Source organism: Nelumbo nucifera, chromosome 3 (assembly GCF_055504915.1).
Source record: "Nelumbo nucifera cultivar China Antique chromosome 3, China Antique-T2T, whole genome shotgun sequence".
Taxonomy (NCBI): domain Eukaryota; kingdom Viridiplantae; phylum Streptophyta; class Magnoliopsida; order Proteales; family Nelumbonaceae; genus Nelumbo; species Nelumbo nucifera.
In genome coordinates this window covers 9,794,946-9,810,814 of record NC_142651.1, presented here as the reverse complement: position 1 = coordinate 9,810,814, position 15,869 = coordinate 9,794,946, and the positions used below count along the sequence as shown (strand labels likewise).

The 15,869-nt window shown below is 37.4% G+C and overlaps 1 long non-coding RNA gene across 2 annotated transcripts; it reads right to left on the bottom strand.

The window, feature by feature from the left end:
• Positions 1–6,666: 6,666 nt before the first annotated feature.
• On the bottom strand, positions 6,667–13,368 carry LOC148800947 (uncharacterized). Of its 2 annotated transcripts, XR_016083674.1 has the most exons (4): positions 12,402–13,368; positions 11,008–11,506; positions 8,868–10,877; positions 6,667–8,759 (listed from the first exon to the last, which is right to left on the bottom strand). It is a non-coding gene; the product is annotated as an uncharacterized LOC148800947 (long non-coding RNA). The 2 variants fall into 2 exon arrangements; XR_016083673.1 differs by having other exon boundaries at positions 6,667–10,877.
• Between the last annotated feature and the right edge of the window lie 2,501 nt (positions 13,369–15,869).

The window sequence follows — 15,869 nt, the reverse complement described above, 5'->3', positions numbered from 1 at the left end:
TTAATTTACCAAAATCAGTAATTTCCAGCAAGTACTTTTTAGTAATTAAATTTTCCGATTTACACAAATTACAAAAAGAAATTATAGCTTAGGTGTTGATATTTACTGAATAATATTCAATAATATTAGTAATTATTGAAAATATCAAAAATATTTTTCAAGTTAATTTAACCATGTTTTTTTTTGTTTTAAGATGGTTTATTGGGCATGTAATATAGATTAAGAAATGTTTTAGGAGGAATTTTAGATGAAAAAGATAGTTTAGGAGAAATTTTAAAGGAGGGTTGGTTAAGTGATTTAAAAAATGAGAGAGAGAGAGAAAGAGAGGGATAATTGGAATGAAGACTCTAGTGAAGAAGAGAAGTCTCGATATGGCTACATGGTTAGGAAGGGGGAACAGGACAAGGAGAGGACAGTTGACGTGACCTATCACTATATAATATAGATATTATAGATACCATCTAAATTTTGAAGTGGAGAAAAAAAATACCATTAATCTTTATGATGGGGGTAATTTAAACCACTTCGGTTGAACTGCCACGTAGATGCTAATGTGGATGATACTTGGCTAAGTAATGCAGCATGTCAACGAGAAGAACAATGACGCGGCATGCTATTTACTAGCCATAGAAGGGGGTGATGGTGCGTGTTGCGGACCTCAGACAAAGAGGGACACATGGCAAAGATCAATCGGACCCCAACTCACCCTACGCTCTGCCTCTTGCGTGAAGAGTGTGGAACCAACTCCTAGAACCTCAATTGAGGGCAACCTCGGGCACAACACATGTCCTCTCTCTCTTACTCTTTTTCTTTTTTTTTTTTTTGTTTTATGATCTCCTTTGCTCGACTATGACCAACTTGGCCTAGTCAACCTCCTCATTCTTCTCACTAAGTGCTCCTTCCCAAGGAACCACCTCTGCAGGTCGTCAAATCCAGTTCAACTTGTCCAGCTCATCCAAACATTTGATCTATTGTTCGTCCATCTCAACTCCAACAACATCACTTTCATTAACTTCTTTCGATTACAACTTGCTCATATGTGGCCAATTTGTGCAAGTTGCACAAGTAGACTCAAGTCAACTAATCAATAGAATGACAACTATTGATGATTACTAGTTAGTTTTACATAAGAATACTTTTATAGGATTAGGGATGGCAATGGGGTGGGTTTAGGGAGTGTTTATTTGAGGGTGGGGTGGGTTGGGTCCATAACTCGCATCTAATTTCATATTTTTTTCTTGTTATATACAGGGGTGGAGCCAGGGGTGGTAGAGGGGGGCCAATGCCTTGAAAATCTCCATATTACTTATTAAGTCCCAGTTAGCTTTTGGCCCCCTTAGCACTGTTTACTAGCTGTGGCGTTCCCTATCCATGCTTACTAGCTTTTGGCCCTCAATAAAAAATCATAGCTCTGCCCTTGATTATATATAAGCAATAAACAAGTAAAATAATATAAATAAATGTCAAAATTTTCAATTATTTGATTAAAACATATAAGAAACACATAATTTATTAATTGTCCTTTTCATTAGGGTTGTCAACGATATTCGAAAAATCAATTTTGAATTCGAGATTCGACATAATCGAATTGAATTTGGATACGACCTTATTCGATTCGATAAATATCTGAATTTGACCAATTATTTAATTCTTATATATAATATATAAAATATTTAAATGGTTTATATAATTTATATATACAGTAATTAAATTATATAAATAAAATATTTATTTTATATATTTATTAATTACCTAAAATAATTAATTGGTCAAATTTGAATGGTATGGAAGTGGTTCATTGGGAATATTTTATTTATATACTTTATATAAATAAAATATTTAATATCTATCAAATATCGAATTAAATTTGGATATCAGAGTTTTTAATGAAATTCAAATTTAGATATTGTCTGATCTAATTTGAATTCGATCCGTTTACACCCTTATTTTACATAAAATTCGAAGGGTCGGGTTTAGACTAATATTGTACCCAATCCATACTTATAGATTATAAAATCCCAAAATCTGTCGGACCCCAAAATCTATTTTTCAAGAAAAAAGAAAAAAGAAAAACACCCCATGAAATGAGTATGTACCGAGTAGGATAAAATCGATTTTTGTGTCATCTCTATGCAGTATAAAATCATTACAATTCACCATCTACATGAATTTTGTCACGAGAGAGAGAGAAAGAGAGGATTGTTTTGATTTTGTCGATTACTAGGTGATTGGACAGAGTCTATTTGAGAAATGATATTTTCTGAAAAACTATATGCCAATTCTAATATGTGAAAGAGAATATTCTATACCATATGAATTATGAAAATCGATTGTGGCCACACAACTCTTTGTATATATGCGTGTCACATTATGACTCTTGATCCCAATTTGATTCCTCAACTCCCATAAAATGGGACATTAAGGTTTTTTTTTTTTTTATATTAAGCCATGAAATGAGATGCAGTAGTGTTGTTGAATAAAAAAAAAAAAAACCAAAAACGAAGCTTAATTTGTCTCAAATGTTTTAGGCTGAAATATAACCCATCTACCGTTTTTAACCAAGCTTGGTGTTGGTGAGACAGACCATACATATATGTACGGTTCACATCACACGTGCCAACTGCCAACAAAGCATACTATTCCTGGACCGGAGGAGGAGGACAGGAGAGTGGGGGGAAGACATCTTCCACGGTTCCACCTTGACCTGGCCCCGCTAATGGTGGGTGCCTGGGTGGTGGGTGGCTCTTCATGATATCCATTTCTCATCGTTTTGGTTTTGGGGGCCCAGGTTAATCAGTGTTTCGAAGTCGCTTATTATAAGGTTCAATAAGCTCCTTCTCTTGTCTTTTCCATCGCCAACTGTTTGATGCATTTACCAGACCAGACAGACCTTTTACTCACCATGCATAATGGCCATGACCGCTCTTTCTCCCATCGGGTGGGCGTTTGACCTTTGACAGACCTTTACCAGACCAGACAGACAGACCATGCATAATGGCCATTTACCAGACCAGACAGACCTTTGACAAGTTTTTTTGAGATCTTCTCTAGTTCTAACCGTTAATAGATATGAGTTTTTGACATAAGATTTGCGTAATTCAAACATGCATTTTTCTGTATCATTCTGGGTCTTTCTGTACGAGATTAAAATACAGAAAAAGTGGAAAATTTCATTTGAAGCTTCTCGAAATCAATTAAAAATGAGTTTTTCATATCTTTTTGACGCCCCATCTTTTGACGATAAAATCTTCCACATATCAAATAAAAATAAACCAATTTTCGGTCTTCTCAACTTGTAAACAGTCAAAAGACCATGCAAAAAATGCACTAAACGGAATCTACTTATTTCGTTAGTAGACTAAGGGTCGGAATGTTATATCCTTCTAAGCAAAGAAGGGGGCCTTTACCAGCGTATCCTAATTGTACTCCTATGTCATTGCGTCAACAGGCTCCGAAGGTCAATGTGCATGCACACAGGTGGGTCGTCACTTACCTATCTTGACATCTGCTAGCTGCTGTGACACTTCTTAGCAAGTTGCTGCATAGGGATGAGTATGGATCAGTTCGATTCTGTTCTATGGCAGAACCTGTTCCCAGGGTCTAGGGTTGGTTTTTGCTTAGACGGTTTCGAGGTCTGTTTTGGGGTTTATTCTAGAACCTGTTCTTAAAAAAATGAAATATATTCTCTAAAAAATTGATTTTCAATGATAAAATTGTGTAATTTAATATATAAATTATTATAATATATTAACATATGTTTCGAAATTTATTATATTATAATTTAAATTTTATAAATATTATTTTTTACATTATTTATTATATATATTCAAATATTAAAATAAAAATAAATGATCAAATTATTTAAATAATTCAATGGTTAAGTGAGATATAACTTTTATAACAACGAATATTTGATTTTAAATCTTTATATTCTTAAAAATATTTTAAAGTTTATTTAAAAACAAATTCAATTTCAAGGTTGATTCCATTAAAATCAATCAAAACCGGAATTAGTTCCGAGAATTTAGGGTCAGATCCTACATTATGATAGATTGAATAGGATTGATACAAGACCTGTTCGAGATTGATTCCATTTTAAACTTACCCATTTGCTAACTCCTATAATGCTGGAGGCTGCAATTAGCCATTCTTATGTCACTCGCCGGTCCCAGCTGTCGAAATACATTCAAAAATCAAAACAAACCCGTGTTGGCGTGTCAACGGAGATCGCAAAGCGAGCGCTTGCGCTGCAACTTGACAACTGTACTCGAAAAATTCGACTTTTGTGGAATAAGACAAAGCAGAAGACTTAAAGTAATAAAGAATCATAAAGTGGACCATCTGGTTTCCTGGTCTCACTTCAAGCAGTCGCCCATTACCCAAGGACTCGACCACTCAGTACCAGTGATTGAATGGTTCAGACGCGCTTTCACTTCTTTGACCGGTCAAATTTGTCGTTAAATGATCATAAACCTAATGAAACCGATCTCCTACCCACACCTAACAATGCCTCACTATATGTACATTGTGTTATAATTGGTAGCAATGCAAATAAATTTTTACTGATGTAAAATTATGACAGTACAAATGATTTTAATGTAAATTTTAATTATTTTGGTGTTAATTTTTAATTTATTTTATTTGATTGCATTATAAATGAAGTAAATTAAGATATAAAATATAATAAAATTAAATGAGAATTTGCATTTTTTCATTTTCACTCTCATGATTTATACTAGTACAAATAAAATTGAGAACATCTTTCATATTTACATATTATCATTTATATAGATATACTGTAGTGTCATATGGATAAGATTCTTGTGAATAAGAGATCTGAACTGCATCGTAAAACCATATTCTCAATTACTAATCCTTCGATTCTTTCAAAGATACCCATGTAGAACGAACAAGGATATTAATTGATTAGGATTCCACTATAATATACAAAGACCTGATATCTTAAAAATTTATGACCAATCCATCTGTATCATAAACATGTTAATCAATCAGGTGGGATTTATCAAAATTGATGGATTTTGATTAGTTAAAACTCTTTTGATACTATATCTTTTTGTCATGGTAGATTTTCTTTAGTTGATACTATCCCAGTCTAAATTTAACATCCCTATGTATTTTCTTAATTTTGATATCTTTCATTACAAGTCTAAATTTCCTACCAACAAAAATCTCTTTCAATATGTTCGAATCAGGTCTGTGTCCATGCCAAACAAAGAAAATTTTAAATTTGTAAATAAATTGTTATTAGCTAGTTAGTTCAATGAAAAATCGGAACCCCAAAGAACACTAATCAATCTACTTCAAACAAAAAAAAAAAAAATCCAAACAAAGAAAAGACGAGAGAGAAAGACAAAATGACAAAGAGAACGTTGTGATGTTTTGATTATAAGATACATGGATTGTCCGTACATATGGAGGGGGGAGGCTTTGATCTCACGGATTCTATATATTACAGCGAAGTGAAGTCACTTCAACGTAAACACAATCTTGAGGAGTCGGGGACGTATGAGCTGTGTGTGTATCGGACACACACAGATCATGCATGTGGGAACGGTTTTTTTTGTTGGAAGGAAACTTTAACTCAAACTTTAGCCTCTTAATTCATAAAGGCTGGCAGGCAAGGCCAAGGGGATGTGTAGGTAGCTCATAGATGTCATGTTAAAGTGTAAAAGCTTTAGCATTTGCTTATATTTATTGTGATGTAAATGCGACCATGGCCTTGTTTGATTTCACTTGGACTAAGCACTTGTTTTAACAAATAATTATTTTAAGTGTTGGGATCATACATTAAGTAGTAATTAAGGTGTTATTTGATTGCACCTTTTAGAGGTCTGAATTTGAAAATGCTATTTTTAAGATCTCACCCCTTGTTTGGTTGTACCTCTTAAACTGGGGCGTTGGTGTCGGGATGGAAACTCCTTCCACATTCGACGTACGGTTTGATATTTCTAGCCAGTTATATTTTATAGGGAGAATGACCAATCAGCCCAGATCAGAATTTTATAGCCCCATAGTATAGGGGGAATGCATCCTGACCATGGATTGATATCCAATTCACGGGCAAAATGTGGTTTATAGGGGGGAGAGGGCTAGTAGTTAGAATTCTCACTTCAGAATTCTGATTTGAACTGCAGACCTACAACAATTCAAATTTATAAACACCTCCACCTATAACATCCATACCCACCCGTGAATTGGCATCAATTCCGATCTAACACCTACCTCCAACTGTATAGTGGAGCAAGGATTTCTAAGGGGAAAGGACTGTTAGGGGGAATGGAACCATCTCATCATGGATGGAAGTACATATATACATACATAATATATATTCAACTCTGCCAAGTTTGTATTACTGGTAGGTATTATGGTGTCTATATGCATCCCTGCTTAACTTCAAATACATTTATGGGATTATACTGTCTCTGTTTTTATTTTTTAGCAAATTATGCTCTGTTATGAAGACATAATGCTGAACTAAGTTTCCTCTGTTCTAAGGTATGAGAAGCGAATCCTCTGTTATGAAGACATGTATACATACGTCAGCTACCTTCCATATATCGAGTCACAAGTGTCAGTGGAAGAGGTGTTTCAAATAGATTAAGTGAGGTGTCAGGCTATATCCCACAATGTACAACTGCAGTGTAAACCCGATGTTTAAGTATAACATAGTTAATTATCTAAAATGATTCGAATCTAGAGGATGATATTTATGCTTCTGGTTTTCAAATTAATTATGAAGGAAACCTAATTGAATTCCATGTGTATTGTATTGTTAATTAATTGGCTAAAATCCATCTATTAATTAGTTGGGGAATGAACTCTTTAGTGTGTCATAATGCAAAGAATAGAAATATCCATCAACGAACTAATGATTCAATCCTAACCTTAAATTGCCAAGATAGCTACCACATAGCTTAACCAGGATTTTTTGGAAAATAAACTTTAAAGAATAATGTGATTATGATTATTCACTTGTCTTTTATTAGGACTATGGCATATGGTAGAATACAATGAATTGGACTGGTCCAATTCTAACTTAAGAAGAATCAGATGTCCTGTCTTTGACCCAACAAACCATTGAAAACCATCTGCTTTTTAGCCACTCGGATGGTTTTCAACAACCTGCCCTGTTCATTGCTGTATCTTAGCTACAAACAATGCTTTTAAGAACCTATAACCCTCAATAGAAGCAATAGCACATTTCCAGCTGTTGCTTAATTGTATACAGAATATATTTAGAAACTATGATCTAGACTTATATATTATAAATCAGTTTTCTCAAAAGAGTGGTCCAGGTGATAATGTTAGAATCTTCTCCATGTGGGAGTCTCTTTATCCCTCAGCTTTCATACACAGATGTGTTGCTTTAACTAGATATTTACATGATCTTTGGATGCAGTGCCCAAAAAAGCAATCTAGTGAACCAACTTGTTGGATTAGATATCCTAGAAACTGTTCCATTAACGGTTGATATATTTTAAAGCAACAGGTGTCTGAAAGTGTGGATATAGTCACCATTCACTGCATAAAAACTTTATCCAGAAGGTAGGGGTGATCATTGGCTGGGCCAGGCTTGTCACCTAGTATAAGGAACTTCAAGTAAGACCAAGCCCAGCCTGCACACAGTGTCTGAAATATAAACCCAGGCCTAAAGACTTGTACATAATATACATGGGCCAGGCTTTCTAGGCTGGGCTAGGAATGATAATCCCAACCATAAGGTGAAATTCCTAGAAAGCAACAGCCCATGTGGTTAAAAGTTTGGGGTTTTTATTGTTCAGTCCATCCCAGAAATCCTATCTCCACCATACAGTTGGGGGTAGGTGCCAGCTCGGAATTGATGCCAATTGATGGGCAGGTATGGGTGTTATAGGTGGATACTTGAAAACATAGTGAATACTTGAAAAAATCTTCCAAGCATTTCCCATTCTGACTTAGTACAAATGTTTTTTTTTTTTTTTTGATAAATATGACTTAATACAAATATTAAGATAATATTTTTGGGGATTTTCCATATTATTTGATGATTGGGATTGGTACCAATCCAAGTTTTAAATTTTTGACCCACTAATTGCATGACCCTATTTAACTTCTATCATTTTCTTTCCTAAACTGAAAAAAAAATGATGAACAAAGGATGATAATATTGTAATATGAACATGCTGACCAGAAAACTATAGGTATTCTATGGATGAAAATGGCTATAGTGGAATAAATTGCTTTTAGCTCCACTAATTGTAGGATATTTCTCAAGTTCCAGATTGTATATAGTAATGGTGATCATTTTGATTTTTCAGGGGAGATGAGGTATAAATCAATTATTTTCTCCTCTATTGCCGTATTGAGATTCTTTTCATTTCATTTTATTCAGTTTATTCCTTCATAGTCCACTAAGGTAGTTTGTGATGCAATCTGTGAATCTGTATGTATATAGAGTGAAGTTCAAAACAGCATACCCGCTGAAAAGCGCCTTGCTGAGTTCCATCCAGAACGGTGACCCACTCTCGTTTTGACTTCAAGGAACTTTTGTCTTCAAGAAAATCCCTGACCTAGAAACAAAGTATTTTAAACCATGAGTAGGAGTACCTATTTGAGTGTTTATAAGAAAAGGAAAAATAAACATATGCATATACACACTAAACTAAGTCAAGAAATCAAAGGGAGAACAACATGAGATTTGCCGCTTGCAAAATTCTATCTAAAGCATCACCTTCCAATGCTCTCAAACCTGTCATTTCCTGAAATATGCATTGAAGTCAATCAAAGTGGACAACGGGTATGAAAGACTTGCATAGGTTAAATATTTTATAACAGAAAAATGAAAAAAATATATCATAAGTACACACCCCAATTCTGACTGGTGTTGATGGATTGATTTTTGGTGATGTATCAATTTTTTGGCTAAGTACCTTGTCATTTGGTCTGCTTCCAAGTGGCCGATGACTCAGGCCGAAGTGGAGCTGCCAGGTGGCGAGCTGCCTGGTGGCAGGCTGCCTCGTGCCGAGCTGCCTAGTGGCTAGCTGACTATGAGGTGGAGAGCTACCTAGGAAGTGCCGAGCTGCTTGGTGGTGAGCTGGATTGATGAGCTTCGTTGCTCTTTAGAGACCTGCAAGGAACCAAATGTCAGAGGACCCAGGGTGGCTAACCCGACGAGGTCGCTCCGATGCTTAAGTCAGTACTCTCATAGTAGACTGCGAGCTAAAAATCACAAAGTGTGAGAGCTAGAATTTGCTTACTTGCTTACTTGCTTACTTGCCTACTTGCCATTGGGGTTGGTGCCTTTATATAGGCATTGTTTGGCGTGGGTTGTACGCACCATATCCGAGATTTCTGTGAGATTGTCTAAGTGGTTTGAGATTCCTAGAGGTAACCGCCATGCACGTTGACCACCCTCCAGATCGTTCGGTACGTGGGCCAACTTCCAAGGATCATGGGATTGTTAGGATATGCATGCCGAATTTGTCGGTGAGCACATCTCGCAGGTCACCAGGTCGGCGCTTGTGCCAAGCCGCCAGGTCACGCCTGGGCCAGGCTGCTAGGTCGACGCCTAGGCCAGGCCGCCAGGTCGCACCTGTGCCAGGCTGCCAGCTCGCACTAGGGCCAGGTCGCGCCTGTGCCAAGTTGCGCCTGGTGGGACACCATCAACTTGGCTAAGGCAAGTTGTTGCCAAAGTGGTTTCGGGTGTCACCTAGTTGTTCTGAGGTGCCATGTGTCACAATATCATTGGAGGGCCAAATCCGCCCTCATCATTTGCCGCCCCCCACTCCCGAGCCGAAAGTAACTTGGCGAAGGGAGTAGATTTCTCCTTTTGGCCTGGAGTGAATAATTCGATGAGCTCGTAAGCGTCGATTCAATTCCTTAGGCTCTGGGAGCGACTCGCAGTCCGCTCCTTGATTTTGCCCATGCTTAAGAGGCAACTGGGTCTTATATGGTGAGGAAGTCTTTTATCAGTTCGCCAGTTCGCGCCTGGGCCAGGTCGCCAGGTCGGCGCCTGTGCCAGGCTGCTAGGTCGAGCTTGGGCCAAGCTGCTAGCTCATGCCAGGGCCAGGCCACCAAGTCACGCCTATGCCAGGCTGCCAACTTGTGCTTGTGCCAGGTCGCGCCTGTGCCGGGTCGCGCCAGGCCGCATCTGGGCTGCCAGGTCGGCACCTTAGAGCTACGACTACGCTACATCAGCCTTGTTAGTGATGTCGGTTACCCACTCCTACAAGAAGCTACTAGGAGCTCGACTTACGGGGGCAGCACTACTGACTTTAGGTCACCAGCTCGCACGGGAGCCTTGGAAGGCTCGACCGGCAGGGGCGTCCATGCAGTCTGTTGGCCGCCTACTCCCGTGGAAGCCACGCAGAGCTCATCTTTGTAGAGGGTACCTCGTGAAGAGGACTGATGAGGTTTTATCTAAGTTGAAATAAAGTTGGTAGAGCCGCTTAGTATATTGGCAATAAAGTTGAGTTCATAAAAAATGGAAACTATAAAGCAAGAGCTTTAGTTTCTAAAAAGTGAGGACTTAGCCTTTTAGAGGATGATAACTTAGCTTTTTGTAGCGTTTCCCACAGACGGCGCCAATTGATGGATCGATTTTTGGTGATGTATCAATTTTTTGGCTAAGTACCTTGTCATTTGGTCTGCTTCCAAGTGGCCGATGACTCAGGCTGAAGTGGAGCTGCCTGGTGGTGAGCTGCCTAGGGGCGAGTTGCCTAGTGTCGAGCTGTCTGGTGGTGAGCTGCCTGGTGGCTAGCTGCCTATGAGTTGCCGAGTTGACTAGGTGCCGAGCTGCCTGGGAGGTGCCGAGCTGACCAGGTGCCGAGCTGCCTGGTGACGAGCTGGATTGATGAGCTTCGTTGCTCTTTAGAGACCTGCAAGGAACCAAATGTCAGACGACCTGGGGTGGCTAACCCGGTGAGGTCTATCCGATGCATAAGTCAATACTCTCATAGTAGACTGCGAGCTAAAATTCACAAAGTGTGAGAGCTAGAATTTGCTTACTTGCTTACTTGCCTACTTGCCATTGGGGTTGGTGCCTTTATATAGGCATTGTTTGGCGTGGGCTTCATGCACCATATCCGAGATTTCAGCGAGGTCATCTAAGTGGTTCGAGATTCTTGGAGGTAACCGCCATACACGTTGACCACCCTTTGGATCGTTCGACACATGGGCCAATTTCCAAGGATTGTGGGAGTGTTAGAATATGCATGCCGAATTTATCGGTGAGCACATCTCGTAGGTCGCCAAGTCGGCGCCTGGGCCAGGCCACCAGGTCGCGCCTGGTGGGACACCATCAATTTGGCTAAGGCAAGTTGTTGCCAAAGTGGTTCCGGGTGTCACCTAGTTGTTCCGATGTGCCATGTGTCACAATATCATTGGAGGGCCAAATCCGCTCTCATCAGGTGTCTTGTGACACAACTCTTTAGTAACAACATCTTCTGCTTTCTCAAGCTGCAGCCTTCTGGGGATCATTGGCATATGCACTCAAACCCAGTTTTTTCTGCAACAACAATGAACCATAATGGACATAGTAAAGCATGCACGATAGACATGTACATCATAGGATGGGCCTCATAAATGTTGACATAAAAATGTCTTCATTTATCTTTAATTATGGGCCAAAAATGTAGAGGCAAGAAACATTCAGAGAACAAAGCAAGAAGCCAGAGACATAGAAGAAAAAAGAGCATTTTGATAGGTTTTCTAAATAGAGGAAAAACTTTTTTGATGTTCATCTTGTCATGAAACCAAGGCAAGTATCAACATTATATGGTAAAGAATTTTAGAAGGGATAAAAGTGTCTATGGTTTAAAACAAATAAAACACCACAGAAAACCTAGCAGACAAGCCCCAAAACCAGAAACCTGTAATTGTCTAAACCAGAGCCAGGAAAACAGTAGAAAATTAGAAACCAAGGATTAAAGAAATTGAAGGGAATTCTAGTTATGTAGTTCACTGCAGCAATCTAATACTCTATTCCAATTCAATCCCAATAACTTGCACAAAATAGGGTCTACCATTGTTATCTGAGAATCTTCCCGAAACCCATTGCATTACAACGAGCAAATTCCACTTCTACTTCCGATCCGAACGTAAACCTACTATTTGAATTCAAGTTTAATTGTTCAAAAGGAGACAAAGAAGTAGTAAAATTCCAACCTCAGGACGTCAATCTAAAAGATCTAATAAACATTCTAACTGTGGCGCATAGGACAAACAGATCTGCAAATCTGAATTTCGATTCTAAGAGATGGAATCATACAATCCAATTCGAATTCCATGAGTCAGATAGGCCCTTGGAATAGTAATTTGAAAAGATCCTCTTTGAAAAAGAAAAGTTGCATTGCATCAAATTCCATTTCTATTTCCACTATTTGATCAAAGCACAAGCTTACCTGTACGAAGAGCTCGAGATCTTTTCTGATGAGAACGAGATTCAGACTTTCGTCGAAGCAATACACATGGACTCTACCAGAGCTTCCGGCTTCAAAATAACCGCACGACCTACAAACATGAACTGCAAGTCTGGCCATTAACTTAAATAAGTTACAAACTCACAAACCCTTACATGGCACGTGGGCTAGCTCATACCTATTTGAGTGGGAGAGGTTCTCTTAGGAACAAAAGCAAGAATCAGATATACAACAAGAATCACAAACCTAAACTCTATAGCTAGATATTTTATGAAATCAACTTGAGCATACAGTTTGGCTGAACTGATTCTGATTAATATAAACACCAAAACTTGTCAGAAAATAGAAGGAAAGGCTCTAAAACCTCGTGTTGATTGAGTAATTATCCTCATTATACCAAAATTGAATACTTACTGATTCAGAAGAGAAAATATCGATTGAAGAGTTGAAGAGTGGCTGAACAAAAAAGGACAGGATGTTCTCCGATGATGAATTGATCAATTTGGGTTTTGATTTACCTAGGCATCGCCGGTTGGTGTTGTCCAGTGGAAAACAGAGAGAAATTAAAAGGTGAGATTGGATACAGAGAGAGAGAGAGATGACTGAGAGAAAGAGAGCGAAAGAGAGATGACTGAGAGAAAGAGGGCGGGAAGAAGGCGATTTTAATTGACTGTCGCTAAAGATCAATATTTCTTTTATAGTGATTCATAAATCTGCATCGAATGTATCCGTACTTCTCCGTATTTTATATACTTATTTGCACCCTGACGAGTGACGACGGTCATCAATCAGCAGACAATGTAACAATAATGGTTTGATAAAAGGGAGGATCTAGAGAAATCGCTATCATTTAAAAAAAAAGTAGAGAGAGATCCAATCCAGTTCATTAATACCAGAGAAAAACAAAACGCAAAGTGAGAAAGAAAAATGGGACGGTACAATGGGCGATTCTAACCTATTTACAACCGGCCATATGAAGGGGTGGGGGTGGGTGTTTCCATACTATGCTTGGTTTTGTTTGTCAATTGCCACATCGCAAGTATAATACAATTTTACATTTTTGATGGTGTGACAGTTTTTGTTTTCAAAAACAAAATTAATCATATTGTTAAACACCCCCTAAATGGGTCAGGTCTGAAAATGTTCATTAAGTATGATTTTCTCTTTTACAATTATTTTATTAAAACAATTGATACATCAAAAAAAAAAAACAATATAATTTTGGTGATGTTGCAGTTGCTTTTGTTTTTCAAAATAAAATCACACCCACCAAATGGGTGGATTAAATGGGTAAAGTCTGAAAATTTTCATGAGTTATGTTTTTCTCCTTTACATTTGTTTTTTTATTGGGTTTCCTTCAAACCAGCTCAAGGAATTTATTATCAGGATCGCACAAAAGTAATTCAAAATGAGCTATTTTGTAATTCAACCACTCAAATTCTCAATGTAATTGATTAATAGTGCTGAACTTAAGGCCCTGTTAATTTAGGCTGTGTTTGGTTTGAAGGAGAAAGTAGGGAAAGGTAAGAAAAATTTTACAAGCCTTGTATAGGTTTTCCTACATTTCCCTTCAAATCAAACATAAATTAATGATAAATAAAATAAGCTTGGGAAAATTGGTCAATAAGTATATTTTTCCCATTGAAGCCCTTAAATATCATTACCCCCAAAGTATGTGATACCTATGTATAATTTTCCCAAAAAATATATTTATTTTAAATTAAAACTATAAAAGAAACCACAATAGAAATAGGCACTAGAAACAAATTACAAATTTGTAGTCAAGGGTTCAATCTCATTGTAGGTTCTGATCTCCAAAATATACAATAATGGAAGTTAAACGGTTCAAGACATTCTTTTCCTGTTCTTCTCGCCCTCCTCTAACATGCTCTTTGTTTCTCTTTTATTTTTCCATGGTTTACATACATCCATCCAGTCCACTATATCAAAAAATCTTATCCATCTCTCTTAGACGTGCATATATATATAATTTTTTTCCCTTCTTGATATTGTTTGAACCTTATAGGTTTTCTTACTTTTTCCTTTCTTTCCCTACCTTTTCCTTTAAACCAAACATAGCTTAAAGGTAACAATTATGTTTAAAATTCAGATCTTCTCTAACACTGTTCCAACAAGCCATTACAGTCATACATTGGGAACATTTTCCCATGAACTACAAGGGAGATGTTCCCAATGTGTGGTTGTGGTGATTGGGAGCATGTTGGTAGCAGATCCCTACCCTTATGTTCCACCCTTTAGGAGAAATGTGGGGAACAGTTTCCACAAATGAACAAAATGGTTGTTTCCTTTCAGAGTCCAGATCTCTTGACCACAACACATTGTTGGCCACGCTCATCCAATCACACATCAAGAACATTGGTGATGTAAAGTACAACCGATATTTCTGATGCGTGGCTGGGTGAATGTGATCAGCACTCAGCAGATCCAAACTCTTCCTTTCATCCTCATCATCATTCAAAACATCGATATACCTTAAGGGTACTCAAAGTTCGGTTAACCAAGTAATGGGCCCTTTTTTTGAAGCCAAACTAGTACCACCAATATTTTTATTGATTTGGTTTTTCAATTTTTTATATTTATGATATAATATAAATACAAATATATATATATATATATATAATTTATTATATATTATAAAAAAATAGTTAAAAATATAATATATATTGGATATAATTGAAATCAAATTGGCACCACCGGGTTTTAAAAAACACTAAACCGAAATGGAACTGATTGGTTTGATTAATTGGATTTTTCATTTCGATTCAATTTTTTGGTTTTCCAGTTTCCGTTGAGCACCCCTAATATAGTTGAGTACTAGCATCTAAAAAAACTGGGAAACACTTTTTTGGTGCAATAATTGGAGAGCTATGTTAAGAGGGATTTTAATGTTTAAAATCATTGGAACCTCTTCAAATGTTTGGATTTGAACCGTTTGACGTATCAATGACCTTGATTTTACTTTAAAAGAATTTGATATTTTTCTAATTTCCCCTAAACATAGTTTCCTAATAATATTATAGTATGCCTGGCTACCTGATAAAGCAAATGTATCCCATGTTTAAAAACTATTCTACCTGATTCCACCCAGGTTGCACTGGGCAACATTTAATTCATGTAAGCATGGAACGCAATTAATTTTATTTAGATAAATCAACTATGACTCAAAAGTGATGTCTACTCATTTGAACACCAATAATCCATTTTTGTCAGTTATTCCAGTAATAAACTAATAATAATACACCATAAAGCTAACCTCCAAGGCAATAGACTAGCTTTCTGGTTTTATGACCCAGCAACCCATCCAAATAACTGAATAGGGATCTGTTGCTCATAGAGAGCTTTCCACATGGGCCTTAGAGTCACATCCCACCGTGTATCAGGAACATTTCCCACGAATAATAACATAGAAGATCCTGCAATCAATCTAAT